Genomic DNA, 20,131 nt, shown 5'->3' on the forward strand with positions numbered 1-20,131 from the left:
ATGGCTCCTACCTTTTTACACAGCTCTCAGTTTTACACTGGCCCTGCCTTTAGATGGTTCTTCTCACTTTTGCACCATTCTATGCAAACTTACAAGCTTGGCAAGCCTTTATGTCTATTTGAGAGAGCTGCCAGCAGCACCCAGACCTGGCTGCTCCCAGACCGTATCACAGCTGATTTGCTGTCTGCAATTCTGCATTGGGCAGACCTGAGCAGTTTGGCTGTCTCCTGCTGCTGCTGAGGCAGTGTCACTTCCACAAATCCCTGTCTTGTGGCTGCTGTGTCTTGAACTCGAGACATTTCTGGGTTTGGCAGCTTTGCCATGCACCTTGGGCTTCTTCCAGACCATTGGAGGCAGTTGAGCAGCAGAGAAATCCAGCAAGGGATCATTATCAAGTGCCTATCTCAGCTCTGTGAGTAAAGCTTGCTGTTCCATGAACTCTCTGCTCAGCCTGATTGATAGTGGGGTAAAGCTGTGTTTATAGCTTAGCCTTTTCCCTTCCCTGACTTCCTAAATCTTTACATTTGTCCAAAACATCCTTTGAAGAATTCCCAATCAAATTAAAATCTGTAAACAATCCTAAGATAGGTTTGTATATAGTTTGGGGGCAGGGTTTTTAAGGAAATGGAATCATTCTATTTTTGTAATTCCTGACTCAGCCACATTAATTCCCTGCCTCCACGACAGCAGTGACCAGAAATTAGACACAGCAGACAGACATCTTTGGACAGCCTAAAGGAATCTCATGCAAACACTGTGTTATACCACAGACTTTAAGAGTATTTCAACCTAACGTGGAAAACCTTGCAACAAAGACCTCATGTTGTCAGCCAGGGCAACAAAGCTGGTGAAAGGCCTGGAACACAAACCCTATGAGGAGAGGCTGAGGGAGCTGGAGGTGTGTAGCGTGGAGAGGAGGAGGCTCAGGGGTGACCTCATTGCTGTCTACAACTACCAGCATGGAGGCTGTAGCCAGGTGGGGTTGGTCTCTTCTGCCAGGCAACCAGCAATAGAAGAAGGGGACACAGTCTCAAGTTGTCCCAGGGGAGGTCTAGGCTGGATGTTAGGAGGAAGTTGTTGGCAGAGAGAGTGATTGGCATTGGAATGGGCTGCCCAGGGAGGTGGTAGAGGCTCTGTGCTTGGAAGTGTTGAAAAGCCTGGCTGAGGCACTTAGTGCCATGGTCTGGTTGACTGGCTAGGGCTGGGTGTCAGGTTGAACTGGCTGATCTTGGAGGTCTCTTCCAACCTGCTTGATTTTATGACTCTATGATTCCATAGCTCAGTTCAACTCCATGTCCATGATGCTGCAGCCATTTTTCTTACCCAATAATGTGGCTTTTTATTTGTGAAAGAATAGAACAGATAAAGAATTTAAAGATTTAATTTTTTGCCCTGAAAAAGAACCCAAACCAGCAGCACACACAACACATATGCTGGTGACCAGGGATAAAAGGTTCAGAAATAACTGTATTAACCCAGGTGTTGCCTTCATGATAGAGTTACAGGTATAAAGGCATTGAAGTAAGGGAACACTTGCAGTGTTTGCAGCTGGAGGTTATGAGAGGTTTCCTCTGGGCTTTCTTCTCTACAATGTTTACTAGGCATAAAAATGACACAGTAAAATATTCATGAATAGCAGGTGTAATGCATTAAACATGATGAGCCTGCAGTGAAAGAGTGATACAGCTGAAGTAACTGAGAGTTGTCAGCCCAGAGATGTACGCAAAGCAAAGCCAGGATGTAAGGATGTGTGGATTGCCAGGATATCTGATTCATGAGGATATCACACAATCCCAGCATGGTGGGAGTTGGAAGGGGCCCCTGGAGATCATTCAGTCCAACCATCTTACTAAAGAAGTCATCCAGAGCAGCTTGCCCAGAATCACAGAGTCCAGGTGGATTTGAAATCTCTCCAGAGATGATTCCACAACTTTTGGATGTTAGGAGGAAGTTCTTCACAGAGAGAGTGATTTGCCATTGGAATGGGCTGCCCAGGGAGGTGGTGGAGTTGCTGTCCCTGGAGGTGTTCAAGAAAAAAGCAAAAGAAAGATGAAAACCATGCAAGTCAAAAGAGTGCTGCTCCCACTGCTCCTCTTACTGCTTGGCTAACTGGCAATCCCTTTGAGCATCACAGAGGTCACATTTCACCAGATGTGATCTACCTGCATTCCGGGGCAGAGCAGCATTGCCATTGTGGAAGCAGCTCCCCACACACACCTTTCATGGAAACAGTGCAAGGAAATCACCTCACTAGACAGGACCTGAGAGCTCTCATGATGAAAGTGTGGTTTTAGCAAAATATATACCTGTGAGCACAATTTCCAGCAGAAATTATGATGCTGTGATATGGCTGAACAACTCACTTTACAGAATAGGGGGGGACTGAAACCACTTGATACCATCTTGAGCAGAGTTAGAACTTTATAGGCACCTGAGACTAGGTCTGAGTTACCAATGGGCTGGGTGATAGGTTGAATTTAGATGATCTTGGAGGTCTCTTCCAACCTGGTTGATTTTGTGGTTCTATGAAAAGCCTGGATGAGGCACTTAGTGCCATGGTCTGGTTGACTGGACAGGGCTGGTGCTAGGTTGGACTGGATGATCTTGGAGGTCTCTTCTAACCTACTTGATTCTATGATTCTATGAAAAGACTGGATGAGGCACTTAGTGCCATGGTCTAGTTGATTGGACAGGGTTGGTGTTAGGTTAGACTGGATGATCTTGGAGGTCTCTTCCAACCTGCTTGATTCTATGATTCTGTGATTCTCTGGGCAGCTTGCTCCAGGGCTCCAGCACATTCACACCAAAGAATTTTCTCCTCCTGTTCAGATGGAATCTCCTGGGTTCCAGCATGTGCCCATTGCTCCTTGTTTTGTCACTGGGCACACTGAAAAGATTCTGGCCCTGTCTTCTTGCCCACTATCTTTTAACTCTTGCTGCACATCAATCAGATCCCCTCTCAAGCTGCTTGTCTCCAGACTCACCAGCTCCAGGCGGTGAAGTCACCGTCTTTGGAGCTTGAGGATATGGCACTTTGGGGCACAGTTTAATGGCCATGGTAGTCTTATGTTGATGATTGGATTCAATGATCATAGAGATGTGTTTCAACCAAAGCAGCTCTATGATTCTGTGAAGTGTCAGCTACTGCATCCCTTTTTCCTAAGGGTGACTTTCCTTCCAGCTCATAAAAGGTTTTACATAGCCACATAAAACAAGCCTCTTGATAACAAATCCTTCACAGCACAAGGTGACAGATTCTGCTGCTGACTCTTTGTTTAACTTTTACATTTAAACCATTTCCTTTGGTTCTCCCCTTCCCCTCCACATTGCCTCACCCTTCCAGATGCTTAATGATTGAATCTTGGAGAAATCTGCAAAAGAGCTGCAAGCTCCATTTAGCACTTCTGCACTTTTTCCTTATATCACAATAACATAGGGGCCATTAAACACCCCATGGATTTTGTTATTGAATTGTTTCAGACACCTTGCCCTTGCCAAAGGCTATTGTTTGCATTAATGTGGTTTGTTGGAGGGCTTTTGTTCTTTTTGTTTTGTTGTTGTTGTTGTTTTATTCTGTTATTCAAAATCTGCTTTTATTTTTATTAAGTCTGCTTCTAATAGTGTCTATCTCAAAAACAATTAACAATTACCTCTGTCAATTTTCACTTAGAATCATAGGATCATAGAATCAAGCAGGTTGGAAGAGACCTCCAACATCATCCAGGCCAACCTAGCACCCAGCCCTAGCCAATCAACCAGACTATGACACTAAGTGCCTCAGCCAGGCTTTTCTTGAATACCTCCAGGGATGGTGACTCCACCACCTCTCTGGGCAGCCCATTCCAATGCCAATCACTCTCTCTGCCAACAACTTCCTCCTAACATCCAGCCTAGACCTCCCCTGGCACAACTTGAGACTGTGTCCTCTTCTTCTGTTGCTGGTTGCTTGGCAGAAGAGACCAACTCCCAGCTGGTACAGCCTCCGTTCTGGTAGTTGTAGACAGCAATGAGGTCACCCCTGAACTTCCTCTTCTCCAAGTTAAACAACCCCAGCTCCCTCAGCCTCTCCTCATTACTTCCACAGATTAAACTTTATAAATCACTGCCAATGCCAGCTGTTTGCTGTGGAGAAGTTTCTAAGCAAATCATTAAATGCACAGGGAGAAAAAAAAAGATACTTAGACTTGAAACTCCTTGCACCTGGTTCCCCATTAATCTCTGGGTCTTGTGACACTGTATGAAATGAGGTGTGTGGCTTTCAGTTGATGCAAAAGGAAAATTTTGGATTTCAGAGGAGAACATAGTGTGCAGCAAGAGCTACACAGGTGTTGCATAAAAAAGTGTTGTCCCTTCTCCTGTCAGTGGGCACCACTGACAAGAGTCTGGGCCCATCCTCTTGCTCCCCACTCTAGCACTTCTGAGCATTGATCAGATTCCCTCTCAGGCTGTTCTTCTCCAGGCTCAACAGCGTCATGTTTCTCTGTCTTTTCTTCTTACAGAGATGTTCCAGACCACTCAGCACTTTTGTGGCTTTCTACTGGACTCTTTCTCCAGTGGTCTCTTCTGTCCATTCATTGTTTGGGCTTTTTTTGAAGTTAAAGCAGAGAGAGCAGCCTTGCATCCTGAGAGCTGCTGCTTACTGCTTTCCCTGAGGTTTTATTATCAACTCTCTGAAGAAAAAGGACACAGCTGGACAGTTTGAAATTTTCTGGTTAAATTTTCTTCTCTAAGAAGGACTCCTTTTTTTAAAAAAAGTTTTAATATGGGAGGGGAGAATTTGTTGCTGCAGGGATTCTTTTTTTGCTCTGCCTGTGTGAACATGAAAGTGCCTCATTTACCTGGGGTACACATTTGGAATCTCTATGTACTCCTTTTTTCTTCTTAAATAAAATAGCTGAGGAATTTGTGTCCTTTCTTTACAGTTGAGGATGTAAAACTTCCCATGTCCACCTCAAAGGACTATGAAATATGAACCTGGGATTAAAAAGGAACCCAGAAATTGCTGTTATTTTTAGTGAAGCATCCTCTAGAATACTAAGAGATGGGATGTCTTCCATAGATACTATGCTTGGATCTGTGGGTTTGGGAAAGGTTCATAATTTAACTGCTAGCAGACTTAAAAGTACTTTCTGTTTGAAGGTAGAATCATAGAATCAACTAGGTTGGAAGAGACCTCCAAGATCATCCAGTCAAATCTGTCATCCAACCCTGTTTGATCAACTAGACCATGGCACTAAGTGCCTCAGCCAGGCTTCTCGTCAGCACCTCTAGGTACAGCGACTCCACCACCTCCCTGGGCAGCCCATTCCAATGCCAATCACTCTCTCTGCCAACAACTTCCTCCTAACATCCAGCCTAGACCTCCTCTGCCACAACTTGAGACTGTGTCCCCTTGTTCTGTTGCTGGTTGCCTGGCAGAAGAGACCTAAAGAACCTTCTGTTAAACCAAAGCCAGGCAATCTTCTATTAAAGGAAGGAATAATGTTTGCAAGGTCAAACTGAGGCAGAATTGTCTTTCACTTTTTCCAAGAGGTATTACAACTTCAGATATTTGAGTTGCTTCTTTTTGTTATTCTTAGTTTCATTTTAAAACTAGATGTTGCTTTTAGTTTCTATTCTTTTCGTGCTCTAATGCTGTTGTATATTTTGATCTCTGTCTTTTATCTCTCCCTCCCACCTCCAAAAAAATAGTAGCTGTAATATGTGACTAAAACCCTAAGTTATTGTGTGGGTTTGATAATATACAAAACAATGGAGAGAATTAACAAGAGAGAAGGAACACTAAGGACATCATAGAAAATGCTAGTATAAATAGCCCAAGGGCAAAGATCAAAGGAATGGATACAACAGGATAATGCAGAGCTTTTTGATGGCCTATAATTTGAAACCATTCATTTGACCATAAGCAAGATATTTTTTCCAATAAAAATGAATGGTTTGGGATTGGAAGATAAGAGAGTAAGAGGCCATAAATAGCTGTTAGCTGTTCAATAAGAACTCTAATATGTTAAACTGACAAAAAAATATATCTGTCAAAATACAAGCTTGGTACTCCATGAGTGCCATGAGGAACTGAGAACCTGACTATTTTAGGTGCCATTGGAAGCTGGCATCTCATAGAATCACAGAATCAACCAGGTTGGAAGAGACCTCCAAGGTCATCCAGTCACAGAATCACAGAATCACAGAATTAATCAAGTTGGAAAAGACCTTCAAGATCATGGAGTCCAACTTGTCACTTTACACCTTTTAGTTAAGTAAACCATGGCACTAAGTGCCTCATCCAGCCTCTTTTTAAACACCTCCAGGGATGGGGACTCCATCACCTCTGAGGGCAGCCCATTCCAATGCCAATCACTCTTTGTGTGAAGAACTTCTTCCTAATATCCAGCCTAAACCTGGCACAGTTTGGGACTGTGTCCTCTTGTTCTGTCATTGGGTGCCTGGGAGAAGAGATCAACCCCCAGCTGGCTACAGCCTCCTTTCAGGTAACGGTAGAGAGCAATGAGCTCTGCCCTGAGCCTCCTCTTCTCCAGGCTGAACACCTCCATCTCCATCAGCCTCTCCTTGTAGGGCTGTGCTCCATCCCCCTCACCAGCCTTGTTGCCCTTGCGTGGACATGTTCAAGTGTCTAACACCTTTCTTAAATTGAGGACTCCAGGACTGGATACAGAACTCAAGGTGTGGCCAGGGGAAATTTAGGCTGGAGGTGAGGAGAAAGTTCTTCACTGAGAGAGTCATTGGACACTGGAATGGGCTGCTATCATCCAGCCCTGGCCAGTCAACTAGACCATGGCACTAAGTGCCTCAGCCAGGCTTTTCTTTAACACCTTCATGAACTATACAAATACAAGAACTTTACTCATGCCAGTGAAAATCTCTGTGGCTACCTTTAAAAGCAAGAGAAGTTCTCTGATTTAGGCTAGCAGCAGATCAACACTGGGCATCTTTTGGTGCAGATTGATTTACAAGAACAGATGGGAAGATTTGTTTGAATAGTTAAATACTCATAACACAAAGCAGCTGCTCAGAACTGCCTAGGGTGAAAATGCTGATTGGTATACTAATAAATTATTCCAACTGAACTCTGACCACGAAGGTCTTCTCACTGCTAAGAATCAAATTGAGCATCTGCATGCCCTACAGTTCAGGGTAACAGCCCCCCAGCCCTCACTGGCCTGTGGGCAATGCTACACAAGGAAAACCCTGTGGGCAACAGGAGCTTTTTTCTCTTCCTATTACCTTCAGTTTTAATTTTTCATTTGGTGTGGCTTCCAGCAACGTTGCTGTCTGTTGCAGGCAACATCTTCCTAGAGAGCTGGAGGAGCAGCATGTTAGCAAACCAGTGATTTTCCTCACTCTAATTCCACCTAGCCATTTGCACAGCCTCTGTATCATAAAGTGATTGTGCCTGGAAGGGATCAGTTACGCCTTGATAAATCTGAAGTGTCGATCAGACCTGCTGCATACGAGGACGAGCTGGCACTTAAATGTTGATGCTTGTCAACACCACACACAGTGCTATGTGCCTGTCATATACTTATTAATCTCTTTTCTCTGATGGCTGTGTATATAAATATATGTCAGGAAATCTTCTCCTTTTATTAAGGGACAGAGGAAAAATAAAAACAACTGAAAAGTTCTTCTGCATGGGAGATACTTAAATATTGCCTTTGAGTTATCACCCATGGTTTGTAGTCATAGACTACAGAAAGAGATGCTCACCCTTAGCAAGGTACCTGGGAGGTCACATCTCTTCAGCAGATAATGTGAAGGATGAATCATAGAATGGTTTAGATTGGAAGGGATCTTAGAGATCACCTAGTTCAAACCCCTCTGCCATGGGCAGGGACACCTCCCACTAGACCAGCCTGCTCAAGGCCTCACCCAACCTAGCCTTGAACACTTGCAGGGAGGGGACATCCACAACCTACTCCAGTGTCTCACCACCCTCACTCTAAAGAATTTCTTCCCAATCTCCAGTCTGAGTCTCCCCTTCTCAAGCTGCAATCCTTTACCTCTTATTCTATCATTACCAGCCCTTGCAAAAAGTCCCTTCCCAGCTCTCTTGTAACACACTTCAAGTACTGGAAAGCTGCTCTAAGGTCTCTGCAGAGCCTTCTCTTCTTCAGGCTGACCAGCCTTAACTCTCTCAGCCTATCCCCACAGGGGAGGTTCTCCAGCCCTCTAATCCAAACCATTCTGTGATTCTGCCATGTATGACAATGACAAAACAATCACAGAATCAAAACCAACCATAAGATTTCTTTCAGTAATAAACATATTCAATATTTTCCTGCAGATGGGGATGAGAACTGGTCAAAGTACTTCTGAAACGATTTGATTTTGTTAAATTACACTGACAATTCTGTGAATTGTGCTAATTTTACTGACTCTTTTCAGTTATACTGGGGAAATCTTAAAGCCTTCCACTTGAAGAACAGAGTGGGTTCTGTTTCTGTGTTCTTTGGATTACTGCCATTAGATTCCCTGGGAAAATAATCAATATATATATTCTTTTTGTAATCTGATGAAAAGTAACCAAAAGGACTGTATTTAATTCAATGTTTTAATGATCTCTAACTAGCCCTTCCTTGCGGATATCCCTGTTTCATTATGCTCTTTTATTAGCTAGTAATATTACTTGTAATAACATTATCTGCCATTAAGACTTCTTCCTCTTGTGGAATTAGCTGAGGAGAAATTTTATTATAGTCCAAGTCAGATGTGTGGACTTCATAGAACAAAAAAAGTCAAAAGATAGTTCCCAAACACTGTGCAAATGAGCAAGTGCATCAGCAAGGCTTAACTGTACAAATGATCACTTGAATTTTCAAACTGGGAATGCCAAGAGAAAACAATTGTCAGAGGTTGGGGCTGGGCTGGCCACTAGAATCATAGAATCAGAAAATTACAGAATGACAGATTTTTTTTTTAGATTGGAAAAGATCTTTGAGATCATTGAGTCCAATCATTAGTTTCACACTGACAAGTCCTTGACTAAACCAAATCTCTCAGCAAAACATTTAATCACTGTGAATCCCTATGGTTGGAAAGGATCACCAGGATCATCCAGTCTGACCTTCATTCCAGCATCCTTCATCACTAGACCAGGTTGGAAGAGATCTCCAAAATCATCCAGTCCAACCTAGCATCCAGACCTAGCCAGTCAACTAGACCATGGCACTAAGTGCCTCAGACAGGCTTTTCTTGAACACCTCCAGGGATGGTGACTCCACCACCTCCCTGGGCAGCCCATTCCAATGCCAATCACTCTCTCTGCCAACAACTTCCTACTCACATCCAGCCTAGACCTCCCCTGGAACAACTTGAGGCTCTGTCCCCTTGTTCTGTTGCTGCTTGCCTGGCAGAAGAGACCAACCCCACCTGGCTACAGCTTCCCTTCAGTAGTCGTTGTAGACAGCAATGAGGTCCCCCCTGAGCATCCTCTTCTCCAGGCTTAACAACCCTTTGCCTCAGTGAACAGAGACTGAGAAGGAAGTCACAGCACTGAGCAGAATTAGCTGTGGTCTACCTCTGAACAGAACAAGAATGCATTTGCATTCTGTGTGAGCTGAAGAGATGTTATTTTCACCCTGTTGATGCACACAAACTACAGCGATGCTGTGCCTCATGCAGAGCTCTGCTTCTGTCATTGTCTTTTCAGAACTCCTTGTAAAATGACAATCTGCTATTCCCAGGAATTTTAGCCAATGTATTGCAAATGGCAATGCCTTTTTTTTTTCTTCTTTCTTTTTTTCTTTTAAATTAAAACTTTCAAAAATGAATCTAATTTCATGTCATGCAATAAACACCAAGTTTGCTCTCCACTTATTTAAGAGCCATGAGAATATAGATCAATTTCTCAGTGAACATGAAATGAGTTTCAAACTTTATGGGCTTTTGCTCATTTCCCACCAACTTTACTAGGGATGAATATGTGATTTGGAGTGAAAATTATGACAGGATGGGTTATTTTTATTTCCATACTCTGAAAATGAAACCCAATTTTGGTTTTTGCAGGTAATGTTACAGTCAGGAAATGCACAGTGTGAGGCTGAAATGGAAGTCATAGAATCCCCCTTACAAACCTCCAGTACAAACTTGCTCATTGCTCTATTCACAGCACAGCTGTGAGGGAATTCTTGGCAGCCAGGAGCTCTCAATTTTCATTCCATCTTCACATTTAAGAGAAGAAATCTTTTAAGGTACTCCTGCAATACTCATTTAGAGTTAATAAGCAGTTCTCCTGGGGTCTGGTGTAGTGGGAAGCAGAAGAATGCTGTGTTTTAGGATTGCAGCTGTAGTGCAACAAAGAGAACTACCAAAAAAACCAAAGGAGTAATATCTGTAGCACTTTTATTCTGCTGGAAATAAGGAGCAGAACATTCTTCATTATCTTGAGTAAAGAACAGCATTAAAGAGTACCATCACAGTACATATTTAATCTGGAGAAGAGAAGGCTGAGAAAAAACTTTATTGCTCTCTACAACTCCCTGATAGGAGGCTGGAGTGAGGTATCACAGTATCATCAGGGTTGGAAGAGACCTCACAGATCATCAAGTCCAACCCTTTACCACAGAGCTCAATGCCAGACCATGGCACCAAGTGCCACATCCAACCTTGCCTTGAACTGCCCCAGGGACAGTGACTCCACCACCTCCCCGGGCAGCCCATTCCAGTGGCCAATGACTCTCTCAGTGAAGAACTTTCTCCTCACCTCCAGACTAAATTTCCCCTGGCACAGCCTGAGGCTGTGTCCTCTCGTTCTGGTGCTGGCCACCGGAGAGAAGAGAGCAACCTCCTCCTGGCCACAACCACCCCTCAGGTAGTTGTAGACAGCAATAAGGTCTCCCCTGAGCCTCCTCTTCTCCAGGCTAACCAATCCCAGCTCCCTCAGCCTCTCCTCGTAGGGCTGTGCTCAAGGCCTCTCCCCAGCCTCGTCACCCTTCTCTGGACACGCTCAAGCATCTCAATGTCCCTCCTAAACTGGGGGGCCCAGAACTGAACATGGTACTCAAGGTGTGGTCTAACCAGTGCAGAGTACAGGGGCAGAATGACTCTTCTCACTAGTGCCAGGTAACAGAATGAGAAGGGATGGCCTGACAGTTGTGCCAGGAGAGGTTTAGGTTGGAGATTAGGAAAAATTTCTTTGCTGCAAGAGTGGTCAGGAATTGGAAGAGTCACCATCCCTGGAGGTGTTCAAGAAATGTGTGGATATGGCACTTGTGGACATAGTTTAATGGCACTTTGGGACCAGAGGGGTCTTAGTTTGAAGATTGCATTCAACGGTCTTAGAGGGCTTTTCCAACCAAAGCAATTCTATCATTCTATGACTCTTCATAGACATTTATTCTTCTCTTCTGAAAACCTACATGACTAATTTATTTGATTATCTCCATTTTTTTTTTCTCTACATGTTACAGTTAGCAACCATTCTCTTTAGTAAGCAGTTAAAAAAAAGCACTACTGAGACTGGCAGTTCTATCTTTTTCACCAGTGCAAGAATAGTTTGGCAATATCCTTAGTTTTCTAGGAAGCAGTTCAAAGTGGCTACAACACAGTGACAGAAATTGAAATCCTTGGCATCTGATACTTTCCTCCAAATCTGCTTTCACAGACCTGCGTTGGCAAAGCTAATTCAAGTTTTTCATGCTTCTACGAGAATAGATTCTTGTTCTCAGCACTGAAAGTTTGGTACTATACTGGGTAAAGCTTGACAGCTCCATACAACTCTGTACACAGAAGCAGAAAGAATAAATTTGGATAAATGTCATGGCCTATGTGTTTCTGTTTGTTTATTTGGGGTAACATTGTACAGACATAGGAACTGAAAAAAGAGTTGCTATTTTAGTTTTTCATAGAATCATAGAATTATAGAATCAACCAGATTGGAAGAGACCTCCAAGATCATCCACTCCAACCTAGCAACCAGTCCCATGCAGTCAACTAGACCATGGCACTAAGGGACTCATCCAGGCTTGTCTTCAACACCTCCAGGGACAGTGACTCCACCACCTCCCTGGGCAGCCCATTCCAATGCCAATCACTCTTTCTAGGAAGAACTTCCTCCTAACATCCAGCCTATACCTACCCCAGCACAACTTGAGACTGTGTCCCCTTCTTCTATTGCTGGTTGCCTGGCAGAAGAGGCTGCCCCCCCCACTTGGCTACAGCCTCCCTTCAGGTAGTTGTAGACACCAATGAGGTCACCCCTGAGCCTCCTCTTCTCCAAGCTAAACAAACCCAGCTCCCTCAGCCTCTCCTCATAGGGTTTGTGTTCCAGGCCTCTCACCACCTTCATTGCCCTTCTCTGGACACATTCCAGCACCTCAACATCTCTCTTGATTTGAGGGGCCCAGAATTGGACACAGGACTCAAGATGTGGCCTGACCAGTGCTGAGTACAGGGGAAGAATAACCTCCCCTGTCCTGCTGGCCACACTGTTCCTCATCCCGGCCAGGATGCCATTGGCTCTCCTGGCCACCTGGGCACACTGCTGCCTCATCTTTAGCCTACTATCTTTCAGTATTTCCTTTTATTTACCATCCTTTAGGAATGAAGTTGGTCTTTAATTATCTTTTGGTTTAATGTTTATTCATCAGAATAACATCATGTAAGAAATAACAATTCTCACCAATCATTCTCACATATCAGAGTGAGCAGGAATTGGAATAGGTTGCACGGGGAGATGGTGGAGTCGCTGTCCCTGGAGGTGTTCAAGAACTGTGTGGATTATGTTTTAATCATAGAATGGTCTGGGTTAGAAAGGGCCACCAATGGTCATCTGGTCCAACCCTTCTGCAGCCAGCAGGGACATGCTTCACTAGATCAGCAACAGAACAAGGGGACAGCCTCAAGTTGTGCTGGGGGAAGTATAGGCTGAATGTTAGGAGGAAGTTCTTGCCAGAGAGAGTGATTGGCATTGGAATGGGCTGCCCAGGGAGGTGGTGGAGTCACTGTCCCTGGAGGTGTTGACGAGAAGCCTGGCTGAGGCACTTAGTGCTATGGTCTTGACATCTAGTTGACAGGATAGGGCTGGGTGCTAGGTTGTATTGGATGATCTTGGAGATCTTTTCCAACTTGGTTGTTTCTGTGATTCTATGATTAGGCTGCTCTGAGCCCTGTCATACCTGACCTTTAATATCTCCAGGGATGGGGCCTCAGCTACCTCCCCGGGCAACCTGTTACTATGTTACAACACCCTCATGGTGCAGAACTTGTTCCTAACATCCAGTCTTGATCTGCTCTTCTCTAATTTCAAGCCATTGCCCCTTGTCCTGTTGCTGCAAGCCTTCAGAAGATATCCATCTGTAACTCCCTTCAGGTACTGGAAGACTGCTCTTAGGTCTCCTCAGAGCCATCTCTTCACCAGGCTGAAAAACCTGAGCACCTTCAGCCTGTCCTTGTAGCTAAAATGCTCCAGACCCCTGTTTATTATTGTCGCCCCCCTCTAGGCCCACTCCATAAGGTCCATGTCCTTCCTGAGTTGAGGGTTTCAGAGCTGGATGCAGTACTCCAGGTGAGGTCTCACCAAAGCAGAGGGGCAGAATCACCTCTTTTGATCTGTTGGGAATGCTTCTTTTGATGCTGCCCAGGATGCCATTGGCCTTCTGAGCTTAATGGTTATGGCTGTTTTAGGTTGTCCATTGGACCTGATGATCTTAGAAGCCTCTTCCAACTGAAACTATTCTATGTTTCTGTGATTCAGAAACAAAAATCTATCACTGGATAAAGGATCATTTGTAAGAGCTGCTGTTCTTTGTTCATCAAACACTCCAGACTCCTCAGAGCATTTTAAAATAGAATTTGGAGTAAGTACTTTCCAAACTTCTTTAAAATACAAGACAATCTCAGGAGATTTAACCTTCTTACTTATTTTTTAAGTGTATTTTCAGTGACCAGCTTCAATTTATTTTCCTTAACCTCTTTGTGATATGCAGTAACCTGATTAAAGTCTATTGCCTTTGCTTTAGAGATAATAGGTTTCACTTAAGAGAGAGCATGCCCTCTGCCAGAGGGCTATAAAGAGAGGAAGTGCTTTGAAGTACAGAGGCAGAGATGTCTTAGATGGAAAAATGCTAGATGCTATTTCCTTAAATCAAATCTTTGGCCACAAATCTGGCAGATATGTGTCCTAAATATGCTGTTTGTTAGTCACATGCAGTCTGAAGCTGTTCGTTTCAATAAGGATTGGGTGGTGATAAGTAATGAGGCACTGAACTTTAAAGAAACCTGCTGGAATAGGTTTTACAGAGATTTCAGAGAAAATATAGAGAGAGATATTAAATAGTTTCTGTAATGTAACAGGTTATCTGTGAAATCCTCCACAGAGCTGTGCCACAAGGGAGGCTGTGGCCAGGTGGGGGTTGGTCTCTTGTCCTAGGCAACCAGCAATAGAACAAGGGGACACAGTCTCAAGTTGTGCCACTGGAAGTACAGGCTGGATGTTAGGAGGAAGTTGTTGGCAGAGAGAGTGATTGGCGTTGGAATGGGCTGCCCAGGGAGGTGGTGGAGTCACCATCCCTGGAGGTGTTGAAGCAAAGCCTGGCTGAGGCACTTAGTGTCATGGTCTGATTGATTGGCTAGGGCTGGGTGCTAGGTTGGGCTGGCTGATCTTGGGGGTCTCTTCCAGCCTGCTTGATTCTATGATTCTGCTGTTCAGAGTGTTCATTCATAGGCTGAAAGAGGAAGTGAATAGTTTGCCCATAGTGGTAATTAATCCAGAGCACCATCATAAACTCCACCACCTCCCTGGGCAGGCCATTCCAATGGCAAATCACTCTCTCTGTGAAGAACTTCTTCCTAACATCCAGCCTATACTTCCCCCAGCACAACTTGAGACTGTGTCTCTGCTGCTTGACTGCTTCCTGACGCTGCAAACAGTATCCAGTGGTCTGGATCCACACGGCAGAAGCCCAAGGTGAGTGGCAAAGTTGAGAACTCAGAAATGTCTTGAGACACAGCTGCCACAAGACTGGGATTTGTGGAAGCGATGCTGCCTCAGCAGCAGCAGGGGACAGCCAAACTGCTGGGGTCTGCCCAGCTCGCAGTGGCAGCCAGGAAGCTGGCTCCTGTATGGTCCGAATGTAGCAGGGTCCAAGTGCTGCTGGCAGCTCTCTCAAATGGACCCCAGGGCTTGCCAAGCTTGCAAGTCTGCACAGAATGGTGCAAAAGTGTGGAGAACCATCCAAAGGCAGGGACAGTGTAAAAAGGAGAGCTGTGTAAAAAGGTAGGAGCTGTCCAAAAGCAGAGATAGTCCAAAACTGGAGTTCTGTCACTGCAGCAACCTGTCCTGTCAGGAACTTGGTCTAGGCAGGAATTCTTTCAAGGTGGGAACTCCTTTCAAGGTGGAAACCACCTCCTGCCTTCTCCCTTGCTCTGTTCATGCTTTTCTAGACAAAATGTCCCTTTGCCATTTTATACTGGGCATGAAAACCCAGCCAAGCACCAGCCCAACTCAGCATGGGCTCATAGCACACGTGAGGAAAGGTGCCTTTTGCTATTCCCCCTTCAAACCTGCAGGGATGGGAAGCAGTTTCCACTCCTTCTCCTCCCCATTCAAACCCATGGAAAGAAAGGAATTTGGAGTACTCCAGAACAGCTGGCTTTGGACAAAGGTTTTAGTCAGTGAGTTTGACCTTCCCTACACTTTGGTGAGGATGTCAGTTGACATTAAGCAAACTGAGTTTAACCAACAGGTCATAAAATTGGGTTTGGTTGCTAGTCAGCTTGCATCCAGGTAAATGATGGGATAGCAAGGACTTTGACAAGCAGGTGGAATTTTGTGCAGAAGAATTAGCATTGTTTTACTCTGCTGCTCAGAGAAACAGAAATTTTGGGCATTATTTTTAATTGAATGGAGTCATGCCAGATACCTGACTGTCATAAAGTTTTTCTCCCTAATGAAAAGTAGTAAACCCCAAATGCTGCTGGCAGCTGAAGCTAAAAAAAGAAACCTAATTAAGCTCCGATTAAAATGATTTTTCTCCATTCCAGGAAAATTTAGAGAACTAAAAGGTGAATTTATGATTTTTTTTATCACAGCAAGACCCCATATTAAAAAAAAAAAAAAAAAAAAAAGAAAAGAAATAAAGTTAATTCCCCAGAACATAGAATCATAGAATCATCGAACGAATAATCATAGAATCAACAAGGTTGGAAGAGACCTCCAAGATCATCCAATCCAACCTATCCTCTGGAATGTGTCCAGAGAAGGGCAACAAAGCTGATGAGAGGCCTGGAACACAGCACTGTGAGGAGAGGCTGAGGGAGCTGAAGGATTGGATTGGGCTGGGTGCTAGGTTGGACTGGGTGATCTTAGAGGTCTCTTCCAACTTGGTTGATTCTATGATTCTGTGATCACCCAGCCCTACCCAATCAATCAGACCATGACACTAAGTGCTTCAGCCAGGCTTTTCTTGAACACCTCCAGGGATGGTGACTCCACCACCTCCCTGGGCAGCCCATTCCAATGACAATCACTCTCTCTGCCAACAACTTCCTCCTAAAATCCAGCCTAGACCTCCCTCAACACAACTTGAGACTGTGTCCCCTTGTTCTGTTGCTGGTTGCCTGGGAGAAGTGACCAACTCCACCTGGCTACAGCCTCCCTTCAGTAGTAGTTGTAGCCAGCAATGAGGTCACCCCTGAGCCTCCTCTTCTGCAGGCTACACACCCCCAGCTCCCTCAGCCTCTCCTCACAGGGCTGTGCTCCAGGCCCCTCACCAGCTTTGCTGCCCTTCTCTGGACACCTTCCAGCATCTCAACATCTCTCTTGAATTGAGGAGCCCAGAACTGGACACAGCACTCAAGGTGTGGCCTGACCAGTGCTGAGTACTGGAATTGAATAACCTCCCTTGTCCTACTGGCCACACTGTCCCTGATGCAGGCCAGGATGCCATTGGCTCTCTTGGCCACCTGGGCACACTGCTGCCTCATTTTCAGATACTAACTACCAGCACCCCCAGGTCCCTTTCTTCCTGGCTGCTCTCAGCCACTCTGTCCCCAGCCTATAGCACTTCTTGGGGTTGTTGTGGCCAAAGTGCAGAACCCTGCACTTGGCCTTATTAAATCTCATCCCATTGGCCTCTGCTCACCCATCCAGCCTGTCCAGGTCCCTCTGCAGGGCTTTCCTACCCTCCAACAGCTCCACACCTGCTCCTAGCTTGGTGTCACCTGCAAACTTACTGATGCTGGACTCAAGCCTCTCATCTAGATCATCAATAAAAATATTGAGCAGGGTCAGGCTCAGCACTGATCTTGGTGGACACCACTAGCAACTGGCTGCCAACTGGATGTGACACCATTCACCACCAGTCTTGGTTCTATTGAAATATGGAGTCTTTACAGAGTTGTAAACATTTATTTTTCAGCAGTGCTTTGTTATTATGTATTATGTCTACAAAGGAGCAGCAGAGAGAAGCAGGGTTGTTCAGCCCCCAGAAAAGGAGGCTGAGGGGTGATGTTCTGGCTCCCTATAACTCCCTGAAAGTAGACTGGAGCCCATGGAAGTTGACATCTTCTTCCTAGTAACAAGCAACAGTAGGAGAGAAAATGTCCCCAGGTTGAACCAGGGGAGGTTCAGGTTGGACATTAGGAACAATTTCTTCCACAAAAGAGTAATTGTTCCCCTGTGCTTAGCACTGGTGAGGCAAACCCTTGAATACTGGATTCAGTTTAGAGCTCCTCACTACAAAAAGAACATTGAAGCTCTGGAGCATGTCCACAGAAAGGCAACAAAGCTGGTGAAGGGTCTGGAAATAGGTCTGGTGTGGAGCAGCTGAGATAACTGAGGTTGTTTTGTCTGAAGAAAAGGAGGCTGAAGGGAGACCTCATTTTTCTCCATAATTCCCTGAAAGGAGGTTGCAATGAGGTGGGGGTTGGCCTCTTCTCCCTAGTATCAGGTGATAAAATGAGATGAAATGTCCTCAAGTTGTGCTAGGGGAGGTTTAGGTAGGAGATCAGGAGAAAGTTCTTTCCTGAAAGAGAGGTCAGAATCCAAAAGAGGCTGCCCAGGATGGTGGTGGAGTTGTCACCCCTGGAGATGCTCAAGAAATGTATGGACATATTTGCCATTGGAATGAGCTGCCCAGGAAGGTGGTGGAGTCACCATCCCTGGGAGTGTTGAAGAGAAGACTGGATGAGGCACTTAGTGCCATGGTCTGGTTGACTGGCTAGGGCTGGGTGCTAGGTTGGCCTGGCTGATCTTGGAGGTCTCTTCCAACCTGTTTGATTCTATGATTCTCAGACATGGCACTCTGAGATGGTTTGATGGCTATGGTGGTATTAGGTTGATGGTTGGACATGGTGAACTTAGTGGTCTATTCCAACCAAAGCAACCCCATGATCATTAGTGGATTGAGTTTACCCTCTGCAAATTTTCCTGTTGCTGTGTTGTTCCTGAGATATCTAACTTGACTTAATTGCCTTAAGTTTGTTCATTGACTACTGAGGGAAACAAAATGAAGCCTCCCAAACTCCTGGGCTTATCAGGATGCTAAAACAGCTTTTAAATTAAGACAGCATACAAAACTTTACTTTCTGATCTTCGAAGCCACTCATCATTTATGAAGGAAAGGAAGCTCTGAGTGAGGGAAAACAGTTTATTTCTTTATCAAGGAGTTTAGATCCTCAAAAGGGCACCACTCACATCAAGTAGAGCTTTTTAATTAAGCTTCCTAAACAAATACTGAATCTTTCTGTGCAAGTATTTGTATTCAGAAAACAGCACTTCTTGCCTTTGTTAAACATTGATTAATACCACAGGCACCTCACAGGCAATATTTTAAGGAAGATCATTAAGTCTGATTATGAAGTCTAAAAGCAGCACACAAAACCACATTAAGAGCTGCAGAGCTTCCAGGCTTCTTCTTCAGAGAGGCTGCTGCAGGTGAGTGGTAACTTCTGCAGTGTGCTAAGCAAGAGGGAGCCTTGCTTATTGCTGGCTGCATATGAGGAGCTTGTACCTTCTCCACTGATGGCTCTGTAGCAAAGTGTCTTGTGTTGTGGTCAGTGTGAGCTGGAGACACAGGATGCCCTTAGCATATCATAGCCCTTGACTAGAAGGAGCTCTAGAGAGAGCATGCAGATGGTCAGATCTTGTGCTGGATGCCTTCACTGAGGACAGCATTGATTTGTCATTGGAATGGGCTGCCCAGGGAGCTGGTGGAGTCACCATCCCTGGGGGTGTTCAAAAGACTGGATGAGGCACTTGTTGCCAAGGTCTAGTTGACTGGCTAGGGCTGGGTTCTAGGTTGGACTGGATGATCTTGAAGGTCTCTTCCAACCTGGTTGATTCTATGATTTCTTGTGCCAGGGGAAATTTAGACTGGATGTTAGGAACAATTTATTTGATGGAAGAATGGTCAGGGTTGGAACAGGTTGACCAGGGAGGTGGTGGAGTCACCATCCCTGGAGGAGATCAAGAAATGTGTGGACACTGCATTTTGGGACATGGTTTACTGGCCATGCTGGTCTTAGATTGAAGATTGGACTCAATGACCTTAGAAAGCTTTTCCAACCACATGATTCTATGATTCATACGTAGGAGGTGTGCTTTAGTCAAGGTGCTGAGGTGCCAGGTGAAGGAGCTGTGAGTGGTGATTGTTGAGGGACAAGGACATCAATAAGGTCTTTGCAAAAATGCATCAGGGCTAAGGACCTGAATCCTGTGTTGCTGAGGAAAGCAGGGCACAGATGGCAAATGGGAACTCCTGAGATGTGGGAGGCTGGAAACTGCCTTTTGGTAACACATGTAAATCTCCTTCTCTAACTCTGGTGCTGCAGAGGGCACTGGCAGTGGAGGGGCCTCGAGTGCATCAGGAGTGACTACAAAGTAGTGAAAGTCAAAGCTGGGAGGGGGTATATCTTTGATCCAGCTGGTGTAGGCAAATGGCATGAGGAAGAGAAGGCTGATCCTGATAGCTGGTGCCTGCTACTGCTCCCCTACCACAGCTCTGAAGATGATGTCCCTTGTTGCTGAATAGGGACATTTCTGTTGTTTCACCTCTCTCCTTAACATAGAATTATAGAATCAGAAAGGTTGGAAGAGAACTCCAAGATCATCCACTCCAACCTAGCACCCAGCCCTAGCCAATGAACTAGACCATGGCAATAAGTGCCACATCCA

This window comes from Pogoniulus pusillus, chromosome 8, assembly GCF_015220805.1.
Source record: "Pogoniulus pusillus isolate bPogPus1 chromosome 8, bPogPus1.pri, whole genome shotgun sequence".
Classification (NCBI taxonomy): domain Eukaryota; kingdom Metazoa; phylum Chordata; class Aves; order Piciformes; family Lybiidae; genus Pogoniulus; species Pogoniulus pusillus.